Here is a 23,100-nt window from a genome sequence, read left to right on the forward strand (position 1 = left end):
TATATATAAAATTTCTCAGTTCTGTTACTCGTGAAAAGATCAATACCAGACTGAATTACTGTCTATTGCCAAAAGGCCCCAAAAGCTTATTTTAGCATTAATCTTTTACATGATTAAATGTATTTCCTACTTTGAGATCACCTAAACATTGGGGGAAAAAAGAAAAAAAAATGAAAGGGCAGTATATTCATAAACCAGCAAATAATTTCACTGAAATGTACCATAAAACACAAAGAACCCCCATATGCCTGTATGAAAAACATGGTGCATTACATACTCACACACAGATCTATGCATACATGCATGTGTATATACTCACACACATATCCAGTCATAAAACAAAGCCTATTGAGATGCTGCCATATCCAGCTGGAGACGTTCCATATCCAGTTTTGCATTTTTTCTTACTACATCAATTAAATAGCTTTTTGTCATCATCCCATTCTTGAAGACTGTATGGAGAAAATCATAACCTTATTCTTCAAGGTATTTTTCAAATGCAACAAAATTGCCTGCTGGTATCCTATGTAAAGATAATCAGCCCTTCCTGGGCCTTTTCTTGGGATCAGCAACGAAGTCATTAAAGACATTAATCCCAAGGCCAGTAATTACAACATGACTATACTTGAAGGAAAAGTTCAAGAGATACCTTGTTAATTGCTGTAGAAAAGCTTCCACCAGAACCAAAAGAAACATTTTCAACGCTCCATTTTTTTTGCTTCACACCTTCCACAATCTCTTTTAAGGTGTTACATCTGCAACACCCCCTTGACTAACTCTAAGGTAAGGGGGCAGCAACTTGCAGCTCATTGAGTTCTCAGTAGCAGGGAAATTCTTACCTAAAATATCGTAGTCTTTAATACAGTATTAAGAAGATTTCAAGAAACCGGTATGATTATTAATGGTGCCTCTGCACACTTTGGATACACTAAATGTCTTAGATCCTTACCCTCTATTATCTCTCACACATTATAAATGTTATACTTATTGCAGACTACAAATACAGGCGCTGATAAAAACTGGGTTTCTTTATGTTCAAACATCTTTTTTATGGTCTTCACCTCAAGTTGTTATGGTACTGTGTTCTGCCACTAGAACAGAACAGACTAGAACAGGATCTTTTGTTCCATAGCATTTTCTTTTTAAACATCTTTATTGGAGTATAATTACTTTACAATGCTTTGTTAGTTTCTGCTTTATAACAAAGGGAATCAGATATACATATACATATATCCCCATATGTCCTCCCTCTTGCGTCTCCCTCCCACCCTCCATATCCCACCCCTCTAGGTGGACACAAAGGACCGAGCTGATCTCACTGGGCTATGCGGCTGCTTCCCACTCGCTAACTGTTTTACATTTGGTGGTGTATATATGTCCATGCCACTCTCTCACTTCGTCCCAGCTTACCATTCCCCCTCCCTGTGTCCTCAAGTCCATTCTCTACGTCTGCGTCTTTATTCCTGTCCTGCCCCTAGGTTTTTCAGAACCTTTTTTTTTTTAGATTCAGTATGTATGTGTTAGCATATGGTATTTGTTTTTCTCTTTCTGACTTAACTTCACTCTGTATGACAGTCTCTAGGTCCATTCACCTCAAAACAAATAACTCAATTTCGTTTCTTTTTATGACTGAGTAATATTTCATTGTATATACGTGCCACATCTTCTTTACCCATTCATCTGTCGATGGACACTTAGGTTGCTTCCATGTCCTGGCTATTGTAATTAGAGCTGCAATGAACATTGTGGTACATGACTCTTTTTGAATTATGGTTTTCTCAGGGTATATGCCCAGTAGTGGGATTGTATGGTAGTTCTATTTTCAGTTTTTTAAGGCACCTCCATACTGTTCTTCATAGTGGCTGTACCAATTTACATTCCCACCAACAGTGAAAGAGGGTTCCCTTTTCTCCACACCGCCTCCAGAATTTATTGTTTGTATATATTTTTTATAGTAATCTTTTTGTTTATTTATTTATTTTTATATTTATTTTTGGCTGTGTTGGGTCTTCATTTCTGTGCGAGGGCTCCCTCTAGTTGTGGTGAGTGGGGGCCACTCTTCATTGCAGCGCGTGGGCCTCTTCACTATCGCGGCCTCTCTTGTTGCGGAGCACAGGCTCCATACGCGCAGGCTCAGTAGCTGTGGCTCATGGGCCTAGTTGCTCCGCGGCATGTGGGATCCTCCCAGACGAGGGCTCGAACCCGTGTCCCCTGCATTAGCAGGCAGACTCTCAACCACTGCGCCACCAGGGAAGCCCTTGTTTGTATATTTTTTGATGATGGCCATACTGACTGGTGTGAGGAGATACCTCACTGTAGTTCTGATTTACATTTCTCTAATGATTAGTGACCTTGAGCATCCTTTCATGTGTTTGTTGGCAATCTGTATATCTTCTTTGGAGAAATGTCTATTTAGGTCTTCTGCCCATTTTTGGATTGGGTTGGTTGTTTTTTTGATATTGAGCTGCATGAGCTGCTTGTAAATTTTGGAGATGAATCCTTTGTCAGTTGCTTCGTTTGCAAATATTTTCTCCCGTTGTGTGTGTTGTATTTTCGTCTTGTATACGGTTTCCTTTGCTGTGCAAAAGCTTTTAAGTTTCATTGGGTCCCATTAGTTGATTTTTGTTTTTATTTCCATTTCTCTAGGAGGTGGCTCATAAAGGATCTTGCTGTGATTTATGTGATAGAGTGTTCTGCCTATGTTTTCCTCTAAGAGTTTTATAGTGTCTGGCCTTCACATTTAGGTCTTTAATCCATTTTGAGTTTATTTTTGTGTATGGTGTTAGGGAGTGTTCTAATTTCATTCTTTTACATGTAGCTGCCCAGTTTTCCCAGCACCACTTATTGAAGAGGCTGTCTGTTCTCCATTGTATATTCTTGCTTCCTTTATTAAAAATAAGGTTACCATAGGTGCATGGGTTTATTTCTGGGCTTTCTATCCTGTTGCATTGATCTATATTTCTGTTTTTGTGCCAGTACCATACTGTCTTGATTACTGTAGCTTTGTAGTATAGTCTGAAGTTCAGGAGCCTGATTCCTCCAGCTCCGTTTTTCTTTCTCAAGATTGCTTTGGCTATTTGGGGTCTTTTGTGTTTCCATACAAATTGTGAAATTCTTTGCTCTTGTTCTGTGAAAAATGCCATTGGTAGTTTGATAGGGATTGCATTGAATCTGTAGATTGCTTTGGTTAGTATAGTCATTTTCTTAATGTTGATTCTTAGAATCCAAGAACATGGTATATCTCTCCATCTATTGTATCATCTTTAATTTCTTTCATCAGTGTCTTATATTTTTCTGCATACAGGTCTTTTGTCTCCCTAGGTAGGTTTATTCCTAGGTATTTTATTCTTTTTGTTGCAGTGGTAAATGGGATTATTTCCTTAATTTCTCTTTCAGATTTGTCATCCTTAGTGTATAGGAATGCAAGAGATTACTGTGCATTAATTTTGTATCCTCCTACTTCACCAAATTCATTGATTAGCTCTAGTAGTTTTCTGTTAGCATCTTTAGGATTCTCTATGTATAGTATCATGCCATCTGCAAACAGTGACAGCTTTACTTCTTCTTTTCCGATTTGGATTGCTTTTATTTCTTTTTCTTCTATGATTGTTGTGGCTGAAACTTCCAAAACTATGTTGAATAATAGTGGTGAGAGTGGACAACCTTGTCTTGTTCCTGATCTTAGTGGAAATGGTTTCAGTTTTTCACCATTGTGAATGATGTTGGCTGTGGGTTTTTCATATATGGCCTTTATTATGTTGAGGTAAGTTCCCTCTATGCCTACTTTGTGGAGGGTTTTTATCATAAATGGGTGTTGAATTTTGTCAAAAGCTTTTTCTGCATCTATTGAGATGATCGTATGGTTTTTCTCCTTCAATTTGTTAATATGTTTTATCTCCTTGATTGATTTGCATATATTGAAGAATCCTTGCATTCTTGGGATAAACCCCACTTGATCATGGTGTATGATCCTTTTAATATGTTGTTGGATTCTATTTGCTAGTATTCTGTTGAGAATTTTTGCATCTATGTTCGTCAGTGATATTGGCCTGTAGTTTTATTTTTTGTGACATCTTTGTCCAGTTTTGGTATCAGGGTGATGTTGGCCTCGTAGAAAGAGTTTGGGAGTGTTCCTCCCTCTGCTATACTTTGGAAGAGTTTGAGAAGGATAGGTGTCAGCTCTTCTCTAAATGTTTGGTAGAATTCGCCTGTGAATCCATCTGGTGTTGGGCTTTTGTTTGTTGGAAGGTATTTAATCACAGTCTCAATTTCAGTGCTTGTGATTGGTCTGTTTATATTTTCTGTTTCTTCCTGGTTCAGTCTCAGAAGGTTGTGCTTTTCTAAGAATTTGTCCATTTCTTCCAGGTTGTCCATTTCATTGGCATACAGTTGCTTGTAGTAATCTCTCATGATCCTTTGTATTTCTGCAGTGTCAGTAGTTACATCTCCTTTTTCATTTCTAATTCAATTGATTTGATTCTTCTCACTTTTTTTCTTGATGGGTGTGGCTAATATTTATCAATTTTGTTTATCTTCTCATAGAACCAGCTTTTAGTTTTATTGATCTTTGCTATTGTTTCCTTTATTTCTTTTTCATTTATTTCTGATCTGATCTTTAAGATTTCATTCCTTCTGCTAATTTTGGGGTTTTTTGGTTCTTCTTTCTCTAATTGCCTTAAGTGTAAGGTTAGGTTGTTAATTTGAGATGTTTCTTGTTTCTTGAGGTCAGCTTGTATAGCTGTAAACTTCCCTCTTAGAACTGCTTTTGCTGCATCCTATACATTTTGGGTCTTTGTGTTTTCATTGTCATTTGTTTCTAGGTATTTTTTGATTTCCACTTTGATTTCTTCAGTGGTCTATTGGTTATTTAGTAGTGTATTGTTTAGCTTCCATGTGTTTGTATTTTTTACAGATTTTTTCCTGTAATTGATATCTAGTCTCATAATGTTGTGGTCAGAAAACATACTTGATACGATTTCAATTTTCTTAAATTTACCGAGGCTTCATTTGTGACCCAAGATATGATCTATCCTGGAGAATGTTCCATGAGCACTTGAAAAGAAAGTGTATTCTGTTGTTTTTGGATGGAATGTCCTATAAATATCAATTAAGTCCATCTTGTTTAATGTATCATTTAAAGCTTGTGTTTCCTTACTTATTTTCATTTTGGATGATCTGTCCATTGGTAAAAGTGGGGTGTTAAAATCCCCTACTATGATTGTGATACTGTCGATTTCCCCTTTTATGGCTGTTAGCATTTTCCTTATTGAAGTGCTCCTATGTCAGGTGCATAAATATTTACAATTGTTATATCTTCTTCTTGGATTGATCCCTTGATCATTATATAGTGTCCTTATTTGTCTCTTGTAATAGTCTGTATTATAAAGTGTATTTTATCTGATATGAGAATTGGTATTCTAGCTTTCTTTTGATTTCCATTTGCATGGAATATCTTTTCTCCATCCCCTCACTTTCAGTCTGTATGTGTCCCTAGGTCGGATGTTGGTCTGTTGTAGACAACATATATACGGGTCTTATTTCTATATCCATTCCTCCAGTCTATGTCTTTTGGTTGGAGTATTTAATCCATTTACATTTAAGGTAGTTATCGGTATGTATGTTCCTATTACCATTTTCCTAATTGTTTTGGGTTTGTTATTGTAGGTCTTATCCTTCTCTTGTGTTTCCTGCCTAGAGAAGTTCCTTTAGCATTTGTTGTAAAGCTGGTTTGCTGATGTGAATTATCTTAGCTTTTGCTTCTCTGTAAAGCTGTAAATTTCTCCGTCGAATCTGAATGAGATCCTTGCTGGGTAAAGTAATCTTGGTTGTAGGTTTTTCCCTTTCATCACTCTAAATATGTCCTGCCACTCCCTTCTGGCTTGCAGAGTTTCTGCTGAAATATCAGCCGTTAAACTTATAGGGATTCCCTTGTATGTTATTTGTTATTTTTCCCTTGCTGCTTTTAATATTTTTCTTTGTATTTAATTTTTGATAGTTTGATAATATGTGTTTTGGAGTGTTTCTCCTTGGATTTATCCTGTATGGGACTCTCTGCACTTACTGCACTTGATTGACTGTTTCTTTTCCCATGTTAGGGAAGTTTTCAACCATAATCTCTTCAAATATTTTCTCAGTCCCTTTTTTTTTCTCTTCTTCTTCTGAGACCCCTATGATTTGAATGTTGGTGCATTTAATGTTGTCCCAGAGGTCTCTGAGAGTGTTCTCAATTCTTTTCATTCTTTTTTCTTTATTCTGCTCTGTGGTAGTTATTTCCACTATTTTATCTTCCTTTATCTTAAGGTCACTTATCCATTCTTCTGCCTCAGTTATTCTGGTATTGATTCCTTCTAGAGAATTTTTAATTTCATTTGTCATGCTGTTCATCATTGTCTCTTTGCTCTTTAGTTCTTCTACGTCCTTTTTAAACGTTTATTTTATTTTCTCTATTCTATTTCCAAGATTTTGGATCATCTTTACTATCATAACTCTTATTTCTTTCAGGTAGGCTGCCTATTTCCTCTTCCTTTGTTTGTTTTGGTGAGTTTTTACCTTGTTCCTTCATCTGCTGTGTGTTTCTCTGTCTTCTCATTTTGCTTAACTTACTGTGTTTGGGGGTCTCCTTTTCACAGGCTGCAGGTTCATAGTTCCAGTTGTTTTTGGTGTCTTCCCCCAGTGACTAAGTTTGGTTCAGTGGGTTGTGTAAGCATCCTGGTGGAGGGGACTGGTGCCTGTGTTCTGGTGGATGAGGGTGGATCTTGGCTTTCTGGTGGGCAGGACCGTGTCCTGTGGTGTGTTTTGGGGTGTCTGTGACCTTATTATGATTTTAGGCAGCCTCTCTGCTAATGGGTGGGGTTGTGTTCCTGTCTTGCTAGTTGTTTGGCCAATGGTGTCCAGCACTGTAGCTTGCTGCTCATTGAGTGGAGCTGGGTCTTTGCGCTGAGATGGAGGTCTTGGGAGAGCTTTTGCCATTTGATATTACATGGGGCCAGGAGGTCTCTCATGGAACAATGTCCTGAACTCAGCTCTCCCACCACCTCAGAGGCTCAGGCCTGACACCTGGCTGGAGCCCCAAGACCCTGTCAGCCACACAGCTGAGAATGAAAGGGAAAAAAAAAAGAAAGAAAGAAAAAAGAAGAAAAATAAAATGAAATAAAATAAAATAAAAATTAAAAATATTATTAAAAATAAATAAATTAAAAAATAATTTAAAAAAAAGGAAAGAAAGAAGAGAGTAACCAATCCAAAAAACAAATTCACCAGTGATACAAGCACTAAAAACTATACAAAAAAAAAAAAAAAAAAGATGGACAGACAGAACCCCAGGTAATTGGTAAAAGCAATGCTATACAGACAAAATCACACAAAGAAGCATACACATACACACTCACAAAAGGAGAAAAAGGAAAGAAAAAAATATATAGAGAGATATATTTTAAAAAAGGAAGAGAGCAACAAAATCAATAAACAAATCTACCAATGATAATAAGCTCTAAATACTAAACTAAGATAAACATAAAACCAGAAACAAATTAGATGCAGAAAGCAAACCCCAAGTCTACAGTTGCTCGCAAAGTCCACCGCCTCAATTTTGGGATGATTCCTTGTCTATTCAGGCATTCTAGAGATGCAGGGTACATCAAGTTGATTGTGGAGATTTAATCCACTGCTCCTGAGGTTGCTGGGAGAGATTTCCCTTTCTCTTCTTTGTTCGCACAGCTCCTGGGGTTCAGCTTTGGATTTGGCCCTGCCTCTGCGTGTAGGTCACCCTCTGGCGTCTCTTCTTTGCCCAGACAGGAGGGGGTTAAAGAGCACCTCATTAGGGGGCTCTGGATCGCTCAGGCTGGGGGAGAGGATGGGGTATGGAGTGCGGGGCGAGCCTGCAGTGGCAGAGGCTGACATGACATTGCAACAGCCTGAGGGCTGCTGTGTGTTCTCCCAGGGAAGTTGTCCCTGGATCACGGAATCCTGGCAGTGGCAGCCTGCAGAGGCTCCCGGGAGGGGAGGTGTGGATTGTTACCTGTGCTTGCACACAGGCTTCTTGGTGGCGGCAGCAGCAGCCTTAGCGGTTCATGCCCGTCTTTGGTGTCTGTGCTGATAGTCGCGGCTCGCGCCCGTCTCTGGAGCTCGTTTGGGCAGTGCTCTGAATCCCCCCTCCTCTAGCACTCCAGAACAATGTTCTCTTGTCTCTTAGGCAGTTCCAGACTTTTTCCTGGACTCCCTCCCGGCTAGCTGTGGTACACTAACCCCCTTCAGGCTGTGTTCACGCAGCCAACCCCAGTTCTCTCCCTGGGATCTGACCTCCGAAACTCGAGCCTCAGCTCCCAGCCCCCACCTTCCCTTCGGGTGAGCAGAGAAGCCTCTCATGCTGGTCAGTGCTGGTCAGCACGAGTCCTCTCTGTGGGACTATCTCCACTTTGCCCTCTGCACCCCTGTTGCTGCGCTCTCCTCCGTGGCTCTGAAGCTTCCCCTCCCCACCCACCCCCCATCTCCGCCAGTGAAGGGGCTTCGTAGTGTGTGGAAACTTTTCCTCCTTCACAGTTCCCTCCCATAGGTGCATGTCCCATCCCTATTCTTTTGTCTCTGTTTTTACTTTTTTCTTTTCCCCTACCCAGGTATGTGGGGAGTTTCTTGCTTTTTGGAAAGTCTGAGGTCTTCTGTCAGCATTCAGTGGGTGTTCTGTAGGAGTTGTTCCCCATGTAGATGTAATTTTGATGTATTTTTGGGGAAGATAGTGATCTCCACGTCTTACTCCTGTGCCATCTTGAAGGTCTCCCTCCATAGTATTTTTAGTTAAACCAATTTCTGCTACTCTATCTTTTCCTTTGAAATTAAGCAAGTGAGCAGAGGCTCCAATGCCAGCAGTCTCTTAAAAAGAGACTCCTCTGTAACCAAAATCATGTAACTTACATACAGGACCATCTAGGTTATTGGAAGTTTCTAATAAATATTTGGCCAATATTTTCTTCTGCTCTATAGCATTTGTGACCACTGTGATTGGATATTAGGCCTGAACAAGAATAGTCTCAATCCAGTTTGTTAGCAAGTAACACTCTGAATCTGTGTTTTCTACTGTGAAGAGAAACTTCCTCTGAGAATGACAGAGCCTGCAGGAGCAGCTTTTATTTCTATTGGAAGATGTCCATCATATTTCTCAAGAACATAGTTCTATCCCTTTTCATGAAAGACATCATCTGGAAAGTTCTTTGATCATTTATTCTGCAATGTCTATTCTGCTATTCATCCTATCTAGTGAATTTTTTATTTAAGTCCTTGTAATTTTCATCTTTATAAGTTTGATTTGGGTCTTTTTTATATCTTCCATGCTTCTACTTAGCACACCCAGTCTTTCTTCCAATGTGCTAAATCTATGGAGTATCTGGAGTGCTGGCAATGTTCTATTTCTTAACCTGGCTGGGAGATACTTGGTGTTTGCTTTACATTATTTGGTAAATTTTACATTGATGTTTTTCCTACTTTTCTACATGTAAATTATATTTCAAAATGAAAATTAGATGGTCCAAGAAATCATATTAGCTCCACAAACATTCAATATCCAACCAGTTACCACAAACTTCACCACTATTACCCTGATCCATGCCTCCATCATTCATAAACTTGTTAATAGCAAAACGCAACCCACCAGACTTCCTTCTTCTGCCCTTGTCCGCTATAGTGTAGTTTCAGCTCAATGGGTGATGTCTCTGTTTTAAAATACAAGTTCAGTGATGTCATCCTCTGCTCAAATCCCAATGGCTTCCTATCTTAATCAGAGTCAAAGTCAAACTTTTTATGGTTTACAAAGCCTTAGATGATCGGGCATCCTCTTATCTCTCTGACTCCTTTCTTAAAATTTGTTTCCTCTATGTTAGCCATCCATTCTTCTAACTTACTGGGCACTCACCTGCTTCAGAAATATTGCACTTACAATTTTCTCTGCCTACAATGCTCTTTGCACTGATACCCGCGTGGCTCACTTCTTTATCTTCATCAAATCTACATTCAGATTGTATCTTCTCGGTTGGACTTTCCTGATCTTATTTAAATCAATCTCCTTTCACCAGCACCTCTGTTCCCTTCTCCCTTCCTTCCTTTCTTTCTCTCTTTCTTTCTTTCTCTCTTTCATAGTACTCATCACCATCTATCATACTTCATATTCATTTAATCTTTGTCTGTCTTCCTCAAACTAAACGTGAACTCTGCAAGGGAAATAATTTTTAACACTTTTTAAAAAAAATTCATTGCTTGAAGCGTCAGTGCCTCTATCAGTATCTCATATACATGAAGTATGTACTCAATAAATATTTATTGAATAAACACTCTTAAACCATTATTCTCTACTTTCGGGTAATTTTTCCTCCTTGAAATTAAAAAAAAAAACCTCCGTTGTTTATTTCAGTGGTGCATATGTAACGTGCAATGATAGCTGTTTGTTGAATGAACAACTCTGTGCCTTGCTAAGGGTAGTGTAGTCCTGTTATCCTAATGGTTACAGATGGGGTGTAGGAGTTTGCACTCTGACAGTCTATTCTTGGCTCTTTCTCTGATTGCATTCAACATACATGAATATTCATTAACTGTTTATTTTGGGACCCAAATATCAAACACCCATCTAGTAAACATGTTTGTATGGAAAGCACTGGACAAGCCACTGCAGATTAAAATAAAGACCATGTTTTCTTCCAGGCTCCCAAAATATGCCTGCAAAATGAAATGTGTCCCTGCATTCTACGGTGTGCTGCTAAACTTGCATTTGCATATGCAGATGCCAGATTCTGCCAACAGATCAGTTAATTGCCAATACAAAGCAGCCACTGAGGACATATTTACTTCTCTTGTAAAGGCCAGTACATTTGTGTGAGCCACAAATGACATGCATGCTGTTAGATTTGCAGGAATGGTTTCGGAGATTGGAAATGATTACCTCTTAGCTCAAATAGATTAGGGAGCTGTTGCTGTCAGTTCTAAAAGTCCCTGCTTTTCTCAAATAGGAAATATCACTTGTTTTCCACGAAAATATGCTGCTGGTCAGAAGAAATCTACTTCTCTGCCTCAACCCTGGCATGTTTGGAATGGCAGCCCTCACTCACCCATCTTTAATTAAACCTAGAAGAGTGTTGAAGACCAGGGAAGGACCCACATGCTCTTGCCTGGCTGTGGTGCTGGCCAGTCTTGACTCTACTCCAGAAAGTGAAAGTCTCTCTGAAATACAGTGGCCGGCCCTGCAAACAGGACTTATGAGTAGACTGATCGATGCAGAGTGTAACAGAACTAATATTTCCCATGTTGTGGGGGTCTATTTAAATTATTTGCAAAATGTTATAGTAGACATCTGATCTAATATCACCACTTTACAGATGGGATAATACAGGCCCAGAAAGGTGAGGTAACTTGTCCAAAGTCACAGAACTTATTACTTGCAGGGTGGAATTAAGACCCAGGTCACCCGACTTCTGATACCACAGTCTTTCTACTGTATTATTCCCACAGTCATGAGCCTCCTGTTAACCACACTTGATCTCAAATACTGGCATTTTTGAAAAGTCACGCTTGGAGCAAATTGAAAATGTAGATCTTTGGGACCTGTTTTCCAGAGATTCTAATTTGGAAAGTGAATAAAAGAGCATAGGAATTGTGTTTTAGCACATACCAGGTGAATCTGATAGAGATAGCATCAGGCCACAACTTGAGAAATTCTGGTATCTGTCAGGGATCATTAGGGAGAATGTATAGTATATAGATTAGCATCATCACTGCAGAACCAAAAGACCTGTATATTTAATCTCAGCTTTGCCACTTACTAACCATGTACATTTGAATGAGTTCATTATTCAGCCCTCTCTGAGTGTCAGTTATCCTACCTGTGAAATCGGAACTCACTGGGCTATTGTGAGAATTATATACATATAACTGTGTGCATCTGTGTAGCACAGGGTGTCTGGTACATAGTAAGTGCTTAATAAATGCTGGCTGTGGTTATTAATAAAGTGCTGGTCATATACTTTATGCTTTTAAATATTCCTTAAGCAGTGCATGGTATTATTGGTATTTTGAGAGAGCAACTAAGTCATTTCCCAATTTCATATATACATATATATATATACACACACACACACACACACACATACATACAAAAATATAATATGTATATGTAAATATATACATACTATATATAACATACTGTGCGTAAAACTATACTTTTTCTTTGGCTGTACCCTAGTCTCCTTATTGCTTCTGTCTCAGTCCCACCAAATCTATAATAGAAAATGCCTGTCTGAGGGATCAGGTGTGATATCAATGAGATTATTCATCTAGTCTTTAAAATGTTATTTTCCCTTTCCTTCCAATGGGCCTTAACTAAAATGGCCAATTGCATTCAACAAGCCTGGTGAGAACTCAAATTTCTGATTGAGAGGAAATATGTTTAAGTAATTTAGACCTTTCAACATGCTTATTCCCACCTGGGCTAGAGGTCTTTCGGTCCAGTGAGCTTGTCAAGTGCAGTGAAAATATACTCAACCCAGGTTGTCATTTATATGTATAAGCTTACAGGCTGCTGAAAAAGTCTACCAAGAGATAAAATAAATAAGTGCCTCAAATCATCCAAAATGGTGACTTGAGTGGTAGTTTATCATCAATTGTCTAAAATAACTTGATTGCAGAGATTCTGAGGATAGATAGTGGAAATAAACTCAAGTGCGACGTGACAGCTATGTCAAGAAAAATGGAGATGGATGTCAGAGAATTCCAAGTGGCTTTTGGGCTAGCTGAGTGCTTTAGAGAGCACACGTCATCTAGGAACCTCACACTCTGTGACTGACTTTAAGCTGTTGTCATTAAAATGTATTGGGAGTGGCAAACAGTTAGCTTGGCTACAGTGATGCGTCCTATTATTGAAAATGGCCCTAAACATCCCATTCTCGTTGGTGGTGATAGTGGTAGTGATTCCAATGTTAGTAGTGGTGTGGAGGGTCGCTGTTTTTTTTCCTTCTAAAAATCTAGATAGTTAGCATAGCACACTGGATGAAAGTGGAAACTTAGAGTTGAATGAGACCAAGGTTTGAATCCAATTTGGTACTTCCTAGCTGTGTGATGTTGGACAAGTTGTTTGGAATCTTTGAATTTCAGTTTTCTCATCTATCACACAAGAACAAATCACTGACCTTAAAGGGTTGCTTATATAATTACATTAATTTATATAAATATATGTGAAATATTTAATATGTAATCTAATTAGGTAAAGTACCCAAATCATAGAAGATCAATAAATGCTTTCTCCTTCATAGTACCATTAGTGGTAATAAAAGTATTAGAAGGAGTAGGGTATTTTTGAGTGATGTAGCCTAATTCTAGTTTAATCTGCTGTCTAAACCTAATATTTAGGTTGTTTGAATGACATCCTACTCAAAAATGAATTTTCCCAATGGAAATGAATAAATGATGAAAAAGTCTAAGAAGAAGGAAGAGATTCAGAATAGTCCAAGTTATTTTAAACGTGTAATGAAGACAAACAGAATTAACATGCCAGAGCCTAGGCAATATAGGAATGTATCTTAGATCTGTATTTATTATTACACATTTAGGGTAGTAGGAGATAAAGCATCCATCTGAATCTGCTTAAAAACAAATAATAAACTGCAAACATTTTTATCCATTGTTAAAGTGTTAAATGCCAAGACCTTGAGCAGAGTTCTAAGATTACTAAATTGCATCAACTTCTCCTTAGATTGGTAAAATATGAAAAGGCACAGGTTCCCACAGGTAGGGTAAGCCTTCAGGAGTGAACTCACCTTTCTCTTGGGGGTCCTCTTGTCCTGTGATGCAGCCTCATTTGTACCCATAAAACTTAGGTTTCTGGAAGGAGCCAATGAGCTTATTTAAACTGAAATGTAAATGACTATTATTGCTTTGTAAATTCTCTTCTCAAGGAAATATTTTTGCAGGATTGAAGAGGAATAAATCCCTAGTTTTAGGATGCCAAATATTAGCAAGTAGATGAGGGACAAAGGAATAGGTATCTTTTTGGTTACAGTAATCATATTTTTAAATTAGTTCTTTGCTATATCTATGGAAAATCACATTCATTGAGAAAAATTTGGAATATACAAAAAAGCCACAAAAATGAAAATGTATCACCTGTATATTTAACACTCAGACTTAAGAATTGTCTTATTAAGTATTCAGTGCATACAATTTCAAACTTTTTTTATACTCATTTTCACATGCATGCACAGAAGTGGTATTCCATATATGTATTTACAAATTGTTCTTATATAGTGACTATTTCCATTTCATTATATTTTGACATCCTGATTTTAATAGCTGCAAGTTATTTCATCATATAGATGGACCTTACCATTTTTAACCTGTGTTCTATGGTTCTAAGTTTTTGCTTCTCAGAGCCAAATAGAGATTAATATTCTTGTGGATTAAACCTTTCAAAATTTCATGATTAATTTCTTAAAGTTCTAGAAATAAAATTGCTGGATCAAACTGTATGCAAATTTTTGAACTATAATGATATATTAATAAAGTTACAGAGAGTTATTATCAAATTTAAAGAGAATCAGCACTTTCCCCTGCTCTCACTATCACTGGTATCATTATTAAAAGCAATGGAGTACACATACAGAATTGCAGCACATATTTCACTTAAGTGTATGAACAACCCACCCCAATGATGGGATATCATTGCTTACTCTTTTGAAAAATTATTCTAGTCCCCTATTTTGTTTCCAGCTATGCCCATTTCATAGCTAGAGTTAACAGCTGTGAACATCTGAAAGCTTGATAAGAGAACCATAAGACGGTGGTGAAGTAAGCATGCTTATATTTTCTCTCCACACTAACAAAGACATAATTTAACAATTTCTGAGGGCCAATGCAATGACACAACCCAGTGGGTTTCCTTTAAAAAGGAAACAGCACAGGTAAGTATCTTTCTATTTTAACAGAGGCAATAAACACGTACAAATAATGTCGTGATGGTGCTAGAATTGGAGTGATTCAAAGATAGTGCCTGTACCAAATGTCCGTATGTATAAAAAAATCCAATCATTGTCATAATCAGATAAGGCCTCTTTCTCCCTATGGACAGTAGGTTGTTTTTAAAGATACAAAACAACCTGCTTTTTTTCTTTTAAGCTATGAAAAGCAAAATCAATTCTTGCTTTATTTTTATCTAAAATACTTAAGAAAAAAATTTTCCCCTTCTGTAATCTGAAGTGAAAAAACCAAACTGCAATTGCTTTTTTCTTTTTTAAATGAAAACGCATATGATTAACAATTGCTCAAGGTTGTACTGTAACTTGGAGATGTGTGGTTTGTTTCAAAGGCCTCAATTTTTTAAAAAAGTGATTTGTCAGGAGAAATTGGATACAAACTCTAGCATCATTTCCTTATAAAATAATAGGAAAATTTAAAAAATCAAATAAATGTAGTTAATTAGCTCTCCATTCTAGGCCTTTGTCTCTCCCTACTTTGTACCCTTTTTTGTAACAATCTCAACCACATGCAAAGCTCTAATCACCATCTATTTGCTAATGACCCTCAAATTTATATCTCAGACTTCACTTTTTGAGCTCCCTGTACATTCAATTGCCTTTTTGATTTCTCAACTTGCAGCTCCCCAATGCCCATAAAACATGAGCAGTCTGAAATCCATAAACATCTCCCTCAAAATGGATCTTCTTCTAGCTACCCTAACTGAGTGAAGGCAAAAAGAAATAGCCACGGTCACCTCTACTCCTCCCATCAGCAAATCTTATCCTTTTCTCTTCCTAAATATGTCTCACAAGTATCCTTTTCTACTTCCCTGGCCCTTTTCTGGATTCAGCTGGCCTTCTCTCCCACCTTTCTGAGCCTCCTACCTACACGCCATTGCACTCAGTCTCCTTGAGTCCAGATCTTCCTCCCCTGCCCCTGGTCTGAGCACTTTCCAACATGTTCTCCCAAAAAGAGTGAGAGTAGTCTTTTACAACTCAAATATGATTATATCACCTGCAACTTATAACTCTTTAAGGTATTCTCAGTGATCGTGATACTGAAAGATGTCTTTAACAAGGCCTGCAAAGGTGTGGCTGTTCTGCCTATTTTACGAGCCGTATTTTGCACTACTGCCCCTCCCATTCCCTGTGCTAAAAGCACACTTCCTTTGTTTTGGTTTCTCAGTTGCGTTGCATGTCAGCTGACGAAGGCCTTTTCACATGCTGTCCCCACCCCACAACCTCCCCCGACTTGGGACGTGCTTGTCTTGCTTTTCATTCTGTTTACTCCTCATCACTCTTCATTGCTCACCTCAAGCATCATTTTCTTATGGAAACTTTCTGTGACCCACCAGCCTAGGAAAGATTCCTTTAGTCTCTGCTCTCACAGAATTGTATTGCTTTGCTTCATATTCCTTAGTTCAATTTTGTAATTATATCCCTCTTATTTGGAATTATTTGATTACTGTCTGGCTGATAAGCTCTATGAATAAGGACTATATTAGTTTACTAGGGGTACCACAAAATCAGTGGCTTAAACAACAGAAATGTACTGTCTCACTGTTCTGGAGGCTAGAAGTCTGAAATCAAGGTGTTGGCAGGGTTGGTTCCTTTTGAGGACTGTGAGGGAAGAATCTGTTCCAGGCCTTGCTCCTTGGCTTGTAGTCGGCCGTCTTCTCCGTGTCTCTTCACATCATCTTCCCTCTGTGCATATCTGTCTGTGTCCACATTTCTCCTCTTTATAGGGATACCTGTCATGTTGGGTTAAGGCTCATCCTTATGACCTCATCTTAACTAATTACATATGCAATGACCCTATTTCCAAATAAGGTCACATTCTGATGGACTGAGGATTAGGACTTCACCATATAAATTTGGGGGGGGAAGTAACTCAACCTATAACACGTACCATATCTGTTTTGTCCCCCAGTGTGTTTCCAGTACTAAGCAGTATCAGAGCCATCAATAAATAGATAGACAAATGGTTGCTTCTTAGCATTCTTGTAGCCAACATTACCAGGAGCAGGGACTAGCTCTTTAACATGGCTGGGTTATTCCTGCATTATTTATTCTCTTCCATATTAACCATAATGTTTTATCCTTCTTCTAAAAAAAAAGAGTAGGGATACATTAAAATAGAATTTTTTAGTACAACAATGTGTGACTGAGACCATTATCTGAATTCAAGGATGTGACTATAACAGAGAGGCTATCCCTTTGTGGAAACTCAATAAATTTTGATGGAAGAGAAACAGGGAGGGGAAATGACAGAAACAGAGAAGAAACACCATTCCCAAAGGCTTTAAGGATTTGAAAACACAATCTGGAATATGAATAGAGAGTAGGACTGTTGTTCTCCATGCCTGAGACACCAAATGTGGCATATTGCATTTTCCAAAGATAATTGCAGTAGCTCCCGTCCCAACGCTCTTCGGCAGTGTGGTTTTGTCACTCCCCCACAAAAAAACAAGAGTCTACCACTCTGCACCCTTGAATCTGAGCAGACCCTGGGACCCCTTTGAATGATAGAATACAGCCAAATCGACACTGTGCCAGTTTTGAGGGGAGCTTTCAACTGGCCCAGCAGTTTCCATTCTTTTCTCTTGGAAGTCAAACACCGTGGAAGAAGTGTGACTATCCTAAGACCACTGTGGTGTCAGAAGACCAAGCCATGTGGAGAGGCCCACAGAAGAGGTGAGACCATGTGGAGAGAAGGAAGGAGGACAAGGAACCCTGGGGGGACAGATCTGTGAGGGAAGAATCCTTCTTGGATCCCAGCCTAGATGAGCCTCACGGTGGCTCCAGCCCCTGCTGCTATCCGAGTGCAACCTTGTGAGAGACCTTTGGTGAGAACAGCCCAGCTGAGCTTAGTCAGCTCTCAGGACTGTGAGAGATAATAATACATTGTTGTTTTCAGACATTCAGTTTTAGGGTTGTTTTCTACGCAGCAGAGTAACCAGAACCACCCAGTAAATGTTCTATAAATGCCAAGCATATAGCAGATGTGAAATGTCTTGCTGCTGTAGAATGGATAAATTTATCTCCAGGGTCCAAAGGGAATGAACGTAAAGAACTCAGAGAAATTGATCTTAGGTGCAAGATGTGAAAAGTCCCCTCTTACATGTTTCTGTCAGAATGCTTTTTCTTGAAAGCCTCCACTGGAAGGCTTTCAAGGCACCATAGAGCTGACCTTAAATGTCAGGTCAGGCAACCAGCTCAGACCTCAGGAACCACGGAGGCTTTAGGGAGGGAGTTCCTGATACTGAGAACTAGAGGTGTGAAATAACTCCTTGGTTGGCAGCTGCGAGCTGAGAATTTTATTCCTAGAAATTGTTAAGATTTGAAGAGAAGACATTTAGCCAGTTCAGTTCAATAGCTTGTTAAAGTGTTACCTACTTCATTTCCCTGCACCCCCCGCCCCAAACCAAACCTCAGTCTGAATTATTTGACTAAATACAATGTTTTTATACAACCAATCTGAGTGGTGAACAAACTTTAGTTGGAAATTGACTACTGGCAAATTAATCAACTTCTAATTGCCTTAGTTTTCACTTGTTTAAGAGACTAGGGTGATAAGAGAGATAGTTACTTCTCTATTGATCAACTTTGCATAGGATTAAAAGAGCTTTATGCATCAAAACAAACTCTTACTTGCAAAGTAAGCAAATCTCAGATCTTTAAAAAAAATTAAAAAACACTTCTCACACTTTAATGCATAGTTGTCCAAGTACAGGAAAGGTCTTTATGTTGAAGTTCTCAAAAGTATAATTCTGATGCTTACATGTGTATAGGCACATATACACCTACACTTTTGTTGTACACCCATACCCTTACTCATATACTGTGCATGCACACACAAACACACACATGCACACACACACAAAGAAATACACACATACACATCTTCTCAGAGGTTAGACCTCAGCTTTTCCAGTGATACATTATTCAATTTCAATCTGTTTTATTTGTTTTAAAAATTAAACCAACGTGCTTATTTGCATTCAAGAGCCACGTAAGTTATACTATTTATTTCCACTCTGGGTAGTTTTCAAAGAAGTGCACCAAACTTGTATTTATAAGATTATCTCCTGAGAAGTGTAGAATAGCTTATAACTTCCCACGCATGCATTTTTGCTTTTTCAAAATTGTTAGACTGAGCATAAGCTAGACAACTTAAACAATAGTTATTTATAATCAAAGTCTCATTGTCAGCCAGACCATTTTATTATTGTTGTTTGCATCTTAGAAATCATCAATGTGCAAGTGTCTAATCTAGGAAAATATTTAGAATTGTCTTGTGTTTCTTCAGTACAAACACATAACCCTTTAGTCTTTTTTAGACCAGTGGAGCACTGAGGCCCAATAGAAGGAATTTTGTCATACCACACTTGAAAAACAAACACTAAGCTTATTTCAAAGAAATGATGAGTATTAGTGGGCAAAGGAATACAGCTTTCATAAGCAGATATTCTGCATATTTCCATGTACATGTTTTTATGACTGAATACCTTTCTAACTAGACAACTTAAAGAAGTTCTTAAACCATTTTCTATTTTAACTCATCATCCTTGGGATATAGTCAGTAAAATGACCAAAGGAGAGTTACAAAGAGACCAGTAAAGTCTGACTTTGAATGTAAACTAACCAGTCTATGTAGACCCCACTTATACAAGGAAAGCTCAGTTGGTAACAAAGATACTCAGTATTTCAGAGAGCAAACCCAAAAGTGACCAATCATAGGAGCTTAAAATTCTGATGTAAAACATTATGTGATACTGAATTTCTCATTTCTCTCTCTGCTGAAGGCATTCAGAAGAGTAGCAAGGAATGTGGTTTTTAGAGAGGAACTATACAGGGGAAATATTTTTTGGACCACTTGTATAGAGAGGATATTCTCTTTACTATAAACAGTATATTGGCGAAAGAATATAACTATCAGTCAGAATGCAATTGTCATTGCAGCACATTCTTGGCACTTTTAGACACTCTGTGTCTCATGTTGCCAAGCTTTAGAAAGACTCTGTCTTCATACTTGACAAATATTGTGATTCCCAACTCAAAGGAGTATAAGGAGTAACCGAGAAGAACTGCTATAGAAATGCTAGACATTAAAATAGACCAATCTGGGAGAGCTTCCTTCTAAGGTTGTCAGGTGGTACTCAACCACATTTCCTTACATTCCAGAGCCCTGTAAACTAACCTGGGCTCCACCATGCATTCTAAATGACTGTATGCCTAGGCAGACTCCTTTTAAACTTGGCATTGTCTACATAAATAAGCTATATTGGAATTGGGGGTCAAGGAGAAGACTCATGACTTAGCTGCTTAAAATCAAACCTTTCTTTAGAGGCTCCCAACCGGTTACAGAAAATGGACTTCCTTAAGGACTTAGGTGTTCCTAAAGAGAGTGAAAGTCAAAGGGTCGTCTGGTCTGAGAATGTGACAATGCAGTACAGTTCAGCATCCCCAGGCCTCTGGGAGGAGAATGGGATGCCTTGTGCAGATATGATGCTCTGTAGCTTCATCATTTCCATCAAGAAAACAGATCTGACGGCTGCAGACCTGAACAAACAGGAATTCTTATCCCTTCTCTTCCCTTAAGCATGCTTCTCATTCTGACTATTTGGTAACTCTACCAAGTTTATCCAAAAGAAGTAAAAGAAATTTACTTGAATTCTGGAAAAATTTTCTTGGTTTGGCACTTGTTAACTTTATATTGGACTTGGTTTAATAGGATAGTAGAGGTGAGGCCATGAACTTTGACGTCAGATAGATTAAGGTTTGAATCTCAGCTGTGCCCTATTTGTAAAATATGGATAATAACATTTTCCCTAAAGTAACATGCTTTGGATTGAACGTGATAATTTACAGAGGGCTTAGCATATACTAAGTCAATCAAGTATTACAGTTGTTGATTTTCATTGCCGTTATCATTATTGTAGACTTGTAAAGTTCTTCTATGAGAAGAAAATAGTTCTGTGGTGTCAACGATACCAAATTATCTATGAAAACATAGAACAATTTCAGTAGGAAGTGAAATTATTCAAAAATAATCTATAACATTTTCCTGAAGTAGAAAAAGTCAATTATATTGTTTTCTAATTATAAGGTTAATATATGCTTGTGGTAAAATGTAGAATGACAAAAAGTTAATATGGTAGAAAGCAAACCCTTCTCGTAATTTTATACCTCCAAGATTTGGGGTTATTCTTTCAGATTTATTTAAATGTATACTCACATATATAGATACAGGCATGTAAATATGCATTTTTAATCTTCACCTGATTCAATTTAGTTCAACAATATGAGCTAGAGATTTTTATACAGAGAACTCATTATTCTTAAATTCTACACACTGTTCCATTACTTTAATAAACTATAATTTTAAATATTATAATGCTGGACATTAAGACTGTTTCAAATTTCTAGCAATCACAAATAAATAGACGCTACATGCTAGAGAATGGTTGCCAATTTTTCTAATCTTTAAACAGAATTAGTAAAGGATTTTTAGCTGGGTTGGTATTATAATTCTTTTTATATTAATAATGAACAGATAGCATTTAAAACATCTTAAAGCCACTTAAATGCTAGTACATATCTTAAAGGCCAGAGTGTTCTTTGCCCACATCACAGCAAAAGTTTAAGCACATATTTGCAGGATATATCTTGAAAGAGAGAAATGTGTCAAAATGAGATATTTCAATGACATTTAACATCAGATGAAGTAGACATGACAGTGGATGTAGGAAAAATGGAAGCACTCAAGGCATATATTTTTGGAATTTAAGGCAAAAAAGTGACTCTAGTCAGTCTTCATGATACTCATAAGATGAATATGGTATGAGAAGGTTGCAAGGAAAAATGAATTCTATTTTGATAGGTGGCTTTGTTTTAATTCTCACAAATAGTGAAATACATTTCAGAATGCATGAGAAATGTTACAAAATAGACAAGTTATCAGAATTTGAATGTAGATTAATATAGTGCCAGTTTTCTTTAAAAAAAAACAAACATGATTTCAAAATTTATAAACCAACAAACCTGATTCTGATCACAAAGAAAAAGTCACAAGTAGTTTATTTACTGCTAGGCTTGTGAGTGTACAGAAAAGACAACAGTACCCACTAGATACCCATGGAGATCCACTCTGAACAAATCATATCTTATTAACAGTCTGATTTTCAAGTTGTTTTTCCAAACTTGCAAATGATATGAATTTCATCAACATAGTCTAGCAGAAAAATCAGCTAAAAATTTTGACAAAATCATTCTTGCTCTGGCTGTGGGTAAGATGATGTGTGAATTACCAGTTTTTTAAAATTCATTAGAAGAATGTCTCTAAGGTCATTCCTTAATGGTTTTTCTTTATAAAGATTTTATCAGTTGCTTGGGCGAACTTTATGTTTTTCAGATGGCTCAGCACTAGGGAGGACAAATGAGTACAGAATCAAAACCTTTTCAGACTAATATGAAACATTAATAGAAAATTTAAAAATCACAAACTTGAAATCTTACAGAGTTTTCTATTGTGACCAGAGTCATTTTGCTGCCATCATGCAGGCACATTCAATAAATGAAACAGTTCCTTCCAGATATTGCACATAATTTGAAATAACTGGACTGAAGTTTTAAACCCATCAAAAATAGACTGTTCAACTCTGGGCAAATTAACTGTTTATCTTGGAAAAAAGATTAAATTTTCACTGATACTGTTTATATAAAGGTAAAGTAAGATACTCTCCGCTCTTCTTCATTTTTCCTCTCCCTCATTCCTATCATGAAGTATGTATTCATGAAAAGCCAGCTAGATGCTTTAGGAATTTTTTAAAAATAAGTTTTAAAAGTGCCCTATTATCAAAAGGTTTATAATTACATAATTGTGGTCATGTGGTATAGTATACAGAGTAAAGACTTCAGGATAAAAAAAAAAAATTCAGGCTCAAATTTCTATTTTTCCATTCCCAACTGAGGCCTTTTAGGCAAGTTACTGAAACTTTTTGAGTCCCCTTTCCATCATCTGTGAAATGGAGACAGTAATGTGTATTCCATAATGTTGTTATGAGAATTAAATACAATAATATATGGAATCATTAGTAGTAAGTATTTAATAAAGGGT

At 37.5% G+C, this 23,100-nt stretch overlaps 1 pseudogene; it reads right to left on the reverse strand.

Annotated features, from left to right (window-relative positions):
• Positions 1 to 345: 345 nt before the first annotated feature.
• LOC132363400 (nicotinamide phosphoribosyltransferase-like) lies at positions 346 to 15,877 on the reverse strand (annotated as a pseudogene).
• Between the last annotated feature and the right edge of the window lie 7,223 nt (positions 15,878 to 23,100).

Source organism: Balaenoptera ricei, chromosome 3 (assembly GCF_028023285.1).
Source record: "Balaenoptera ricei isolate mBalRic1 chromosome 3, mBalRic1.hap2, whole genome shotgun sequence".
NCBI lineage: Eukaryota > Metazoa > Chordata > Mammalia > Artiodactyla > Balaenopteridae > Balaenoptera > Balaenoptera ricei.